Source organism: Furipterus horrens, unplaced genomic scaffold (genome assembly GCF_987537825.1).
Source record: "Furipterus horrens unplaced genomic scaffold, mFurHor1.1.pri manual_scaffold_1, whole genome shotgun sequence".
Classification (NCBI taxonomy): domain Eukaryota; kingdom Metazoa; phylum Chordata; class Mammalia; order Chiroptera; family Furipteridae; genus Furipterus; species Furipterus horrens.
The window spans coordinates 165,336,471-165,349,741 of record NW_028327171.1 but is presented as its reverse complement, the minus strand read 5'-3'; the positions used below and the strand labels follow the sequence as shown (position 1 = coordinate 165,349,741).

The 13,271-nt window shown below is 38.6% G+C and overlaps 1 non-coding gene across 1 annotated transcript; it reads left to right on the top strand.

The window, feature by feature from the left end:
* The first annotated feature begins 12,845 nt into the window (after window positions 1–12,845).
* On the top strand, window positions 12,846–12,954 carry LOC150022204 (U6 spliceosomal RNA). Its single transcript, XR_016513523.1, has one exon. It is a non-coding gene; the product is annotated as a U6 spliceosomal RNA (small nuclear RNA).
* Window positions 12,955–13,271: the final 317 nt, after the last annotated feature.

The window sequence follows — 13,271 nt, the reverse complement described above, 5'->3', positions numbered from 1 at the left end:
GAACACATATTCAGGACCCATAGACATGGACAATGGTATGGGGATTGCCTGAGGGAATATGCAGTGTGCTAGTTAAAGAGGGCAAAGGGGGAAAAACTGGAAAAACTATAATAGCATAAATGATAAAATATAATTTAAAAAATATGTATCTCCAGGATTTTGCTGCTTCTCACCACTCCACTGCCACCATTCTGGTCTAAATACCACCAGTCTTACCTGGATTATCACAATAGCCTCCTAAGAGGTTTTCTTTACTCTCCCTAGAGTCAATTCTCTTCACAGAAGCCAACATGACTGTATTAGCTAGCATTGCCATAACAAATTACCACAGACTTAGTGGATTAAAACAAGAGAAACTTATTTTATCAGTTGTGGAGGCCAGAAGTCTGAAATCAAGTGTCACCAGGGTTACTTACTTCTGTAGACTTTTGAGGGAGAACCTAGATACTTTATGCCTCCCTCCTACTTTCTGGTGGTTGCCGGTAATCCTTGGCATCCCTTGATCTTATAGAGACATCATCCCAATCTCTGTCTCTGTCTTCACATGGCCTTCTTCTCCATCTCTGGTGTTTCTGTATCCACCCCTCTTCTTATAAGGATACCAGTCAACACCGGCAACTCCTGCAGCGCACCTGAAGCCAAGCTGTATTGACTCCGTCTTTCCCTTGGATCCTTCAGCTGCGAAGAGAGGGGGGGTCTGCTGCATGGGCAACGGCAGACCCTCCATATCACCCTGCCCAGGCTCTGTAGCTTCAGCTTCATTGGAGAGGACACTCCAGCGTCATCGCAAGATGTCGATTCAACACGGGAGGAGACAGATACCGTGTCACTCCCGAGTTGGACTGCACAGCCATTCTCGGCAGTGCAGATAGACTCTTAAGAAGCTACACCATCGTCTCTCGAGACGGACGGCTGCCGACGACGACGACGACAACCAGTCATTGGATTTAGGGCCCATCCTAAATCCAGTATGATATCATCTTGAGATTCTTAACTTTATTACACCTGCAGAGACTGTATTTCAAAATAAGGTCTCATTCACAAATACTGTGGATTAAGATTTTTAAAAATCTGCCCTAAGTGGCTCAGTTGGTTGGAGCATCATCCCATACACCAAAAGGCTGTGAGTTTGATCTCTGCTCCAGGCACATACCTGGGTTGCAGGTTTGCTCTCTGCTCAGATAAACATATCCACAGGTGAGGAATTAATTAATTAATTAATAACTTAGAAAAATCTTTTAGGGGCCACTACTTAATCCACTACAGTGATCATGTTAAAATACAAATCAGACCACACTCAAAATGCTGCAATGGTTCCCTTCATACCCTGACTAAAAAATGCATTTCTGCACAATCTGGAACTTCACCTCTCTGATTTCTTCTCCTGCTTCTCTCACCTTCCTCAGCCCACAGAAGCTACTCGGTTCCTCACACAATGCACCCATGCCAGCCTCAGGTCTCTACATGTGATATCCCTCTGCATGGAACACTTTCCCTCCGCATACTCCCAGAGGTCCCTCTCTCTGTTTCTTAAGATCTTTTCTCAAAAGTCACCTTCTTGATGAGGTTTCCTCTAACTAGGCCATATAACACTGAACCTCCATCTTCATTTCTTACTTCATTTTTTGCAATAGCTCTTAACAATATAACATACTATAAATTTTTAGTTTTATTACTTTATTCGATGTCTCCTGACATTAAAATGTAAACACCATTAAAACAATAATTTTTTATTTTTATTATTTTGCCATTTTCATTCATTGCTATACCCGAAGCACTTAGCATAGTGCTGGGTACATATTGGCCCTTAGTAATTGTACTTTAAAATGCAGGATGTATAATTAGAATTGCACAAGAGAATATATCAAAATTCTGATGTTGATAGGGCCAAATCCTAGAACAGCACTAAAAATAGCAAGCACATCTATAAATAAAACATGATTTTGCATCACAGAAAATCTCATTTTAGTGTATCTCACTCACCTTGTCCTGATGATGTCTAGTGGTACTAAAGCAGAATACATTGTCACCAATGGAGTAAAATAGTTTGAAACTTTTCCCAAATGTAAATAATAAAAAACCAATTTTGATTAATGATGATGGAGGAAAGACTGAAATCTTTCTATTCTCTCTGTAGAAAATAATGTTACAAAACTTTGGCATATAGAAATGTAATTAAATAGCAAACAATTTTAGGAAAACAGTACTCTAGAGAAGTACCACAAGGTTAATGAAAGAATGTTTTCTCGATTATTTTACTTTTATGATATCTGTCAGCTTTTTAAAATGACTTCTCATTAACTATTCTATTGGTATATAATTGCCATAGGATGTACAACTCAATAAGTTTTGAAATTTCTATACACCCATGAGATGATCACTGTCAAGATAGTGAATCACATCACAATTACAGTCATCATCCTCAAAACTTTCCTTGGAATCCTTTGTAATCTTTTGCAACCTGCCCATACTGGCTTTTTTGATAGGTTGTGGTTTTATTTTTAGTCAGTTCAAAATACTTTCTCATTTTACTTTTGATTTCTTCTTTGACCCATTTAGAGATATGTTCTTCAGTTTCTAAAGATTTGGGAAATTTCCAGAGATCTTTCTTTTGTTGATTTCTTATTTAATTCTATTATGATTACAGAAGAAACTTTGAGTGACTTGAATTCTTTTAAATGTACTAAGACTTTTTTATGTTGCAGAATATGGTCTCTCTTGGCAAATGGAGAGTGAAAAAGAATATGTGTACTGCTCTTCTTCAGTGTTGTGTTCTCTAAATGTCAAATAGGTCTACTTGGCTGATGGTGTTGATCTGGTCTCCTACATCCTTAATTTTCTTATTTTCTCTATTTATTCTATTGATTATTGAGGGAGGGATATTGCAATCTCTATCTATAATTAGAGATTTGTCTATTTCTCTTTGCATTTATATTTTAAAGCTTTGTTATTAGGTACATAATATTTAGGATTTTTATGCCCTCTTGATAGACTGGCCCCTTCATCATTAGGAAATGACATTTTGTCTCCCTGGCAGTACTCTTTTCACTGAATCTACTTTGATATTAATATAGCTACTACAGCTTTATTCTGATTGACATTAACATGGTAAATTTTGCCCATCCTTTTATATTTGACTTATTTGTGTCTTTGTTTTAAAATGTGGTTCTTACAAACAATGTATAATTAGTTCCTGCTTTTAAATTCAATTTGCCATTCTCTGCCTTATAATTGGAGGGTTTAGACTACTTACATATAATATGACTACTGATAAAATTGGGTTTAAATCTATCATCTTGTTATTTGTTTTCTATTTATCCCACCTGTTCTATATTCTTTTCCCATTTTTCTGCCTCCTTTTGGATGAGTACTTCTTACAATTTCATTTTATCTCTTTTACTGGCTTATTAACTATAGCTCTTTGTTTTCTTATTTTAGTGATTATTTTGGGGGACTATATTATATATCTTTAACACATCATGGTGGACTTTCAAGTGATATATCACTCTATATAGAGTATAAAAATCTTACAATAGTATATTTTTAATTCTTCCTTCTAAGCCTTTATACTATATGTTTTTATGCATACTAACACATACGTTATAAAAGTCACAATTGTTATTATTTTTGTTTAAGTGGTGAATTATTTTTTAACAGCTTCATTGAAATATAATTCACAGCTATAAAATTTACTCTTTAAAGGGGTACAATTCAGTGGTTTTTAGTATATTCACAAGACTGTGCAACCATCACTACTATCTAAGCCAGAACACTTTTAGCACCCTAACGAAATCCCACATACCATTTAGCCAACACCTCCCAAATCCTCCATCCCCCCTCCCCCAGCTCTAGGTAACCACTAATCTATTTTCTGTCTCTATAGATTTTCCTATCCTGGACATTTCTTATAAATGGAATCACAATGTGTGGTCTTTTATGTCTGGCTTCTTTCACTTACCATAATGTTTTTAAGGTTCATTCATGTCCTAATATGTATCCATATTTTATTCCTTTCTATTCCTGAATAATATTCCATTAAATAAATGTACCACTTTTTTTCATCTATTCATTAGTTGAGGGACATATGCGCTGTTTCCACTTTGGAGCTTTTTCTTTTAATTTATTTATTTTTATTGTTTTCTATTACGGTTGTCCCACTTTTCCCCCATTTGCTTCCTCCCTCCCCACCCAACCCTTCTCCCACAGTCACCACCCCATTGTCCGTGTCCGTGTGTCATTTATACTAGTTCCTTGACTAGACCCTTCCCCTTCTTACGCACCATCTCTCCTTACCCCCTCACCCCTTGTCACTGTTAGTCTGCTCCTTCTTTAAATGCCTCTGGTTCAGTTTTGCTCATTTGTTTGTGTTGTTCATTAGTTTCCTGTATTAGGTGATATTATATGGTATTTGTTTTTCATTACCAGGCTTAATTTGCTAAGCATAATTCTCTCTAGTTCCATCCATGTAGTTGCAAGTGGTAGGAGTTCCTTCTTTCTTTCTGCTGCATAGTACTCCATTGTGTAAATGTACCACAGTTTTTTGATCCACTCATCTACAGATAGGCATTTAGGCTGTTTCCAGCACTTAGCTATTGTAAACAGTGCTGCAATGAGCATAGGGGTACATAGATTCTTTTGAATTGATATTTCAGGATTCTTCAGGTATAATCCTAGCAATGGAATCGCTGATTTTAAAGGCAGTTCCATTTTTAGTTGAGGAAATTCCATACTGTCTCCATAGTGGGTGCACCACTCTGCATCTCCATCAACAGTGCACTACGGTTCCCTTTTCTCCGTATTTTCGTCAGCAGTCGTTGTTTGCTGATTTGTTGATGATGGCCATTCTGACCGGTGTGAGGTGGTATGTCATTGTGGTTTTTATTTGCATCTCTCTGATGGCTAGTGATGTTGAGCATTCTTTCATATGACTATGGACCCTCTATATGTCCTCTTTGGAAAAGTGTTTGTTCAGGTCCTTCACCCATTTTTTAATTGGATTGTCTGTCTTCTTGGTGTTGAATCATATAAGTTATTTATATATTTTGGAGATCAATCGCTTGTCTGATATATCATGGGCAAATATGTTTTCCCATATGGTTCGTTCCCTTTTCATCTTGCTGATGTTTTCTTTTGCTGAGCAGAAACTTTTTAGTTTGATGTAGTCCCATTTGTTTATTCTTTCCTTTATTTCCCTTGCCTTAGGAGATGTATCAGTGAAAATATTGCTACGTGGGATATCTGAAATGTTCCTGCCTGTGTTTTCCTCTAGGACTTATATGGTGTCACGGCTTACATTTAAGTCTTTGATCCATCTTGAGTTTATTCTGGTGTGTGGTGTAAGCTGGTGGCTTACTTTCATTTTTTTGCACGTCCCTGTCCAGTTCTCCCAACACCATTTGTTGAAGAGGCTCTTTTCACTCCATTTTATGTTCCTTCCCCCTTTGTGAAATATTAGTTGATTTTGGAGCTATTATGAACACTCATATACATATTTTCATGTGAACATGTGTTTTTATTTCACTGAGTATATACCTAGAAGTAGAAATGCTGGGTGTATGGTAACTCTACGTTTAATTGTTTGTAGAACTGCCAGGCTGTTTCTGTAGTAGCTGCACCACTTCACATACCCATCAGCAATGTGCAAGGGCTCTAATTCCTCCACATCCTCACCAACACATTACTGCTCATCTTTTTTAATATAGCCATTCTAGTACGGTTTTATTGTGGTTTTGCTTTGCATTTCCCTGGTGACTAATATGTAGATTCATATTTTTATCTAGTATCTGTTTTCTTCTGCCTGATAGACTTCCTTTAGTATTTCTTGTACTGTGAGTCTGTTAGTAATAATTTTATTCAGCCTTTGTATGTCTGGAAAACTATATTTTACCTTCATTTTTGAAAGATATCTTCACTAGGAAGACAATTTTATATTAACAGTCTTTTTGCTTTCAGTTTTTTGAATATGTTGCTTCACTGTCTTGTGTTTTCCTTATTTTTTTTCCTGATGAGAAATCTGCTGTCATTATTATCTTTGTTTCTCCATGTGCAACTTTTTATGTTTCTTGTAACTTGCTTTTAAGATTTTCTCATCAATTTGATTATGATGTGCGTTGGTATAGGCACTTTAATTGTGTTCATTAAATTTATGTAGTTTTAATGAGATTTAGAAACGTTGGGATCATTTTGCCTCAAGTGATTTTTATTTGCCCACTTCCTTTTCAGGAATTTGACTCTAATACTAGGTCAACTGAAGTTTTCCCACAGCATATGGATGCTCTGCTCATTTTAAAAAATTATTTCCCTGTGGCATTATTTTAGAATTGCAAAATATAGCTGTCTTCAAGTTCACTACTCTTTCTTCTGCAATGTTTAATATGTTATTATTTATAATATATTATTCACTTTTGGCATTGCAGTTTTCATCTCTAGAAATTTAATTGGAATTTTGAAAATAATTTTTATGTTTTTATTTAGCTTCTTAAACATATGTAATATAATTAAAACTGTTCTTATGTTTCTGTCTACCAAGTCTAATATGTCTTGGAGATATAGGTCAATTTCAATTGACTTTTCTCTTTATTATAGTCTCATTTTCTACTTTTTTGCATACCTGGTCATTTTTGTTGTTATTGTTGTTGGATGCCAGTCATTATAAATTTTTCCTGTTGGCTACTGGCTATTTTTGTATTACTATAAATATTCTTGACTTTGTCCTGGAATGTAGTTAAGTTAGTAAGAAGCAATCTTTTTTATCTTGTTTTTAAGATTCTTAAGTGAGAGCAGACCAATATTTAGTCTAGAGCTACTTACTTGCCACTGTTGAACCAATATGCTTCTGAGTATTCTACCTAATGTTTTAAGAATTATGAGAGTTGGAAAAGGGACTATTCTTGGCCTTATACAAATACTAGGTGTTGTTACTTCTAATCCTTTTAATGGTTCTTTCCTCAGCCTCTTGTAGTTTCCTTGCACACATGCACTCTTGAGCACCCTGCCAAATACTTCTGGGGAATGCTCTGCAAAGCTCTGGAATTCTCTTTTTGTGCAGCAGGTTCCTCTCTAGTACTCTATCTGTGAACTCTAGCAGTCTTTCCCCAGACCCTCAGTTAAGCCTCTTGATTCAAGAAGACCTCCAGGTTCTACCTGAATTTCATGTCTTTGTTCTCTAGTTATTTCAGTACCATAAGTCACAGCAATTATAAGGTTTATTTCATTTATTTCCTATTTCTCAGGGATCACTGTCCTTTGCTGCTTGATATCCTGCGTCTTTTTTTAAAAATCATTGTGTCATATATTTTATTCTCTCTTTTTCGGTGGTTGTATCAGGTAGGAAATAAATGTGGTTCCTGTTACTCCATTTTAATCAAAAGCAGAAGCCTCTGACAGGTCTTTAAAATTTGCAATTTATTATTTCTTTTCTCAATCTAAATAAATATTCACTTTTCTACTTAATTTTTTATTTGTAATTTTCTATTCTTTTTCTTAAAGAGGGTCCCCATTATTGTATAATCTCTGGCCCTATACTCAGGCTCTTGCGCTAAACCACCGGGTTTGGAATTCTGCCTCCAACACCTACTAGCATTGTGATCTTGAGCAGCCTCTGCATCCGTTCCTTCACCTATAAACCAGAATGATAATAGGACCTACATTATGATGTTGAGCATTAAATGAGTTATATGTAAACCACTTAGAAAAGAACATGGAACGTATAAATCACTCAATAAATCACAGTTATTCTTACTTTTATTTGAGCATCAACAAGATATAGGTGGCACTATAAATTATGGGATCACCCATAGAGAATGTGAGGACTTAGAATGGAAGATCCCCATATATGTAGTGAGAGCAAAGGACAAGACCACAAAAAAGACAGAGCAGTGGCCATAGAATGGGATTACCAAAAGAATATAGTGTCCAAGAAAACAGAGTAGACAAACTTCCACAGAAGAGAGAGATTAATCTGTTCTATGTCACTAAAGATCAAGATGAGGATTTTAAAATGTTCCCTGGATTTGGCAATATAGCAGTCATGACTGATGTTGTAAATAGGGGCATGAACAGGCCCCACCACATATGTTAATAATGAGTAAATGATAAATTTATATTAATTCCTTAGAACATATTAAGTATTCAAAAATATAAGATATTTTTATTACTATTATTATCAAAATTATGTTTAGCTTTTACATCACTGGATACAGCCTGCATCTTACTCTAATATATAAATGTCAGGACAAGGTCTCTTTCTGGTCCTACTGTCTTCATTTCTCCTGGTACATCATACCCACATCTGAAGGTATGACACTAGGGGGTCCCTCTTTCTCACACACACACACACAAACACACATACCACAGGCTATCCTACAAGCTTACTTTGCTTTTTTCCAAGAGCAGTCATTTCCCCCTACCTTGACACTCCTCCTTATCTTATTAAAATAGTGTAGAATTCACCAATGATTAGCATTCTGTGTGGATTCAAAGGCAAAGACCAAGGTCAACGCTTGGTCCCACGCTCATTGGGGGCTAGGAGAGATGCTTGGACCCATCTGGCTTCTATAATGGAGAGCTCAGCTTTCCACCACAATTCCCTCTGAGTAAGGAGGGGATTGGATTCTTAGCAGCCAAAGACCAGGGGGCAGTGGTCCCTACACTCAACCAATTCCAGAATTCCAAAGACATAACCCACCAAACCAGAAAGATATGTGGTTCTACCTTGAGTTATATTTTTAAATTTTCTTTTTAATTTGGAGAGACACCAAATCTATTTGGTCACTTGTTTATAAGCCCATGTGAATTCCAAGTGAAAAATTGGTCCTATGGTTCTGATTTATTACTGTATGAATCATATTAATACTGTTTTCAAAGATCTGTATGAAGCTCCAAATTACACCATTCAGGATAAGAAGTATAACTTATTCCAAGAGTCAACTGATTTAAACCCCGAACACACCAGTGTTCAAGCTGAAAATTTGCTCCCCGGGCTTCTCTGAACCTTGTACTGTGAGTCATTCTAGTTAACTAAACCTCTCAATATTTGAAAGTTTAAACATTTAGACAGAAAACTTTAGAATTTTAGTGACAAAAATCTTCCTAAACAAATGTACTTCAACTTCCTAAGCTAAGCAAAGTAGACGTAATTGTACCTTCTCTTAGAGACTCGAGATCAGCCATAAAAATGTTAGTGGCTCATTCTAGTATAGATTTAAGACTCCAAGGGGTATTATTATCCCTTGGTAATAAATTTCCCAGATGGCTGGTTTTGAGTTCTTAGGACTATTATACTTTTTCTGTCTCTCCTTGGGTTGGCACCGATCATTTCCTGCTGCTATAAGTTTGCTGATCTGTAGTAGCTTCTTCCACTTTAAACTATTTGTTGCTTTTTAAATCTGAGGGTGCAGATACCTTGTGAGAATTACTTCTACAGTGTAAATGGGTTCTGAATGGGACCCTGAGAGATTCCTCATGTGAACAATTTAAAGTTGCTTGTAGGCTTTCTTTTTTAATTGGTAGGGTATAAATAAACACAACAAATGAAACATTTTGTGATGTCAACTCTGGGCTCTCAGATGTTTTGTTGGTTTTTCTTACTTTGCGATTCTTGGCCATTCCTAAAGTAGTAAGGGAGAGAACTGGTGGACTTCCCACAAAGGAGACGAGGCCTTAAATGTGCTTTACTCTCTTGCTATCATCAGGGCACCAGCCTGGATGGAAATATAATTGGTGGCTTGGATCAGCAAATTGAAATACCTCAGGGAAAGACTTGTCAGTGATTGTGGCTGGGGACAGAATGGCCAGGGGCAGTCAGAAACTGACCTCACAAATATTTCCTCATTCCTTGCAAAGAATTACTGAAGGCATGAGATCTTGCCCCCAACCCTGCAACTGATTGGAAGGAGCAGCTTCGTTTCCTAGGTTTGGCTTTGAGTGGGCCAGCTCTCCACAGGGGACATCAAGCTGTCGGACATCAGGCTGTCAGGCACCACACTCCCACCCTGCGGAAATGGCTCACAAGCCAGGCTTCTTTTCTGATGCCTCTCCCTGCAGTTCACAATCTGGCCCCAGAATTTCTCTGTCCTGGGAGAAACCCCTGTCCAACATTTCAGTTTAATCCTGGCAAGCATTTTCAATAGGTGGGTGAGCTTCCAACTATTTAATTCCTTAAACAGCAGAAATCTCAACTGTTCCCTGGAGTTCACGCATTAGCTCAGGAAAAGCCCTGCTTCTTCCACTGCCCAACAACCTCCTGGCACAGCACAGCTGAGGCACCTGGCCGCCACTGAGCACCAAGGCTAAAGGAGCTCCTCCCGCGAGCCTGCTTCTCACAGCTGCACCTTCAGCTCCCCACACAGGCTGGCTCTTGAGTTTCTCTCTCTAGGCTCTTCCCTCTGGGCAGCTTCCAGCTAAGTTGACCTGTTTTCTGCAAGCTCAAGACAGACAGCATAGAAAAATGCTGAATCACCATAGGGTCTGTATTGTTTCTCAGTTATAAAACCCAGTGTCAAAACAAAGATGTCACCTTTTAGCAGCCCCGCACCTCATAGACTTAATGGTCAACTCTGATTAATAATCAGCTATGTTCTTTTCATTACTTTCTTTCCCTAGTGTAAGAGAAAAGAAAGTTTCTTCTTTCAGTAGATTTTAGAGTCTGTATTTATAAACATCATTAGAGGCTATACTTTTTTTTTAATTATTGATTTGAGAGAGAGAGAGAGACATTGATTTGTTCCACATATTTATGCATTCATTCATCGGTTGATTCTTGTATGTGCCCTGACCAGGGATTAAATCCACAACCTTGTTATATCAGGACAATGCTCTAACCAACTGCACTACCCAGCAAGGGCCCGGCTATACATTTCCATAATGATAGGAAAAGTAAAGATTTTCTCTATTCACATCATCAGGACAGAACTATTTCTTTCTTTCTTTCTTTCTTTTTTTAAACTGTTATTAGCTCCAGTTCAATGTCCTGGGTCTCTAGGTCGTCGTCGTCGGCAGCCGTCCGTCTCGAGAGACGATGGTGTAGCTTCTTAAGAGTCTATCTGCACCGCCGAGAATGGCTGTGCAGTCCGACTCGGGAGTGACACGGTATCTGTCTCCTCCCGTGTTGAATCGACATCTTGCGATGACGCTGGAGTGTCCTCTCCAGTGAAGCTGAAGCTACAGAGCCTGGGCAGGGTGATATGGAGGGTCTGCTGTTGCCCATGCAGCAGAACCCCCCTCTCTTCGCAGCTGAAGGATCCAAGGGAAAGACGGAGTCAATACAGCTTGGCTTCAGGTGCGCCGCAGGAGTTGCCGGTGTTGACTACAACGTCGAACCGCCTTAGGGACTCCGGCTCCGGATTTTCTGTCGGGGTTTACTCCCTTAGCCTTTCCCCTGAAGAGGTATGCCGCAAGGCAGCGGAGGTTTTTTGGAGTCAGAGTTTTCCTTCTCTGATGTGCCCTGACTGGAAGATCGAACCAGCGACACTTAGCTCGCAGGCTGACGCTCAATCCACTGAGCCAAACCAGCCAGGGTGGGTCTCTAGGTACATAGTAGCTAATTCAAGAAACGTCCATTGGTTGAAAGAATGAATAGAGTTGGATGGATAGATGGATGGATGGATGGATGGATGGATGGATGGATGGATGGATGGAGGGATGGATGGATGGAAATATCTTTCTGCATTGTCATCTTCCAGAGTAACTTCTAAGCTTGTTAGAGACCCTCACAATGCTTCTTGGTGGCTCTTCTTCAGGGAACTGCCAAACAATACAGTAGAATTTCATAATTAAGACACTTTTATTTCTTCTTTGTTTTGCTTTCAGAAGAGCTGGATGAAAACCTGGCTCCCTGGGTCCTGTGTAGTTCTGAGCAGGGAGTTTTGTGTTTTTAGTGCAGCTCAACTGTCAGGCACCTTGGCATCCACTCGGTCCTGGAACAGCTCAGGGGCTGGACAGGCGTTCAAATGGCTCCTTTGGACCTCTGAAGAAATTAAATCTGTGACTTGCTTTTCTTTATCATGAGGATGTTGGATTTTTCAGTCTTTTCAGCAGTCTTGGCAACTGCTGGCTCCTATTTAGAGAGCATCCTCCCTCAGACATTCCAAGATGTCACTGCCCACAGAACTCTACAAAGACAATGGCCCAGGCTACTGACCCCACCATAGGTCAGAGGGCAGGGGCTGAGTTTCATGGGTCAGATTTCACTAGAGTGGCTCAGTGGTTGCAACTTCCCTCATCTCCCAACCCTTCCTGTCTGCTTCTACCTTCTCTGGAGCTTTTAGGGGCCAGTTCCCTCTCTCAATGACACCCCCTCATTCGCATTTCTTCTTTCTTCTTTTTCTTTGCTCCAGTTCCATCTGCAACTTTCTATCACAGCATTAACAACCAGATCTGATCCCACTCCTGATACAGCATGCCCAAAGAGAGCTTTGAGCCGACAGAAGACAGACTGTGGACATGAGAAATGGAATGAGCCTCTCTAGGATGAAAAGAGGCCACGTCAGTAACTTGCAGTGCTTGGAACAGAACAAGTGCTCTTACAATCATTGCTGCTCAGATTATTGGCTACATAGTCTTAAAGTGACTCCCCACATAGTGCTTTTTGTGGCAAGGGAGGAAAAAACCCCAGCAACCACCCAATGGAGAAATCATACATCATATTGACTGGATGATCAAAATTAACCTTATCTATGCATAACATCTGTTCAATGACATCATGTGGTTCCAGATGTGAAACCCTGGATAGAGTATTCATCACCTGGGTAGTATTTGGGCTGAGATTGTATAACTTCAATCTAACCATGTAGAAATACCAGAAAACACAGAGTAAGAAACATGCTATTAAAACAAAATGGTGTACAGTACTCAGTTTGGCAACACATATACTAAAATTGGAACAATATAGAGAATATTAACATTTCCCCCCTGCACGGAGATGAGACATAAATTCATGAAATTTTTTAAAAAGTGTGTTTGGGGTGGTAGGAGGGAACAAGGAATCAATGACATTAGAAAAAACAACAACAACAACAGATTAAAGGAAGCTAAAAAGATATAAAAAGAAAATGCAATGCTTGACCCTAGACTGGATCCTGCGCTAAGGAGGGAGATGTTATAGAGATCATTGATAAGTCAACTAACAACTTGCTATTTCGAAGGTAGTTTAGACAAATGTACTTTGTTCATATTTTCATATATTGATCTCAGTTTGAACATTTAGTTAATAGAAAAACTTTGGACCTGGCAGGAATTCTCCAAAGATATTTTTCAATGGGTGATAGGTTTTA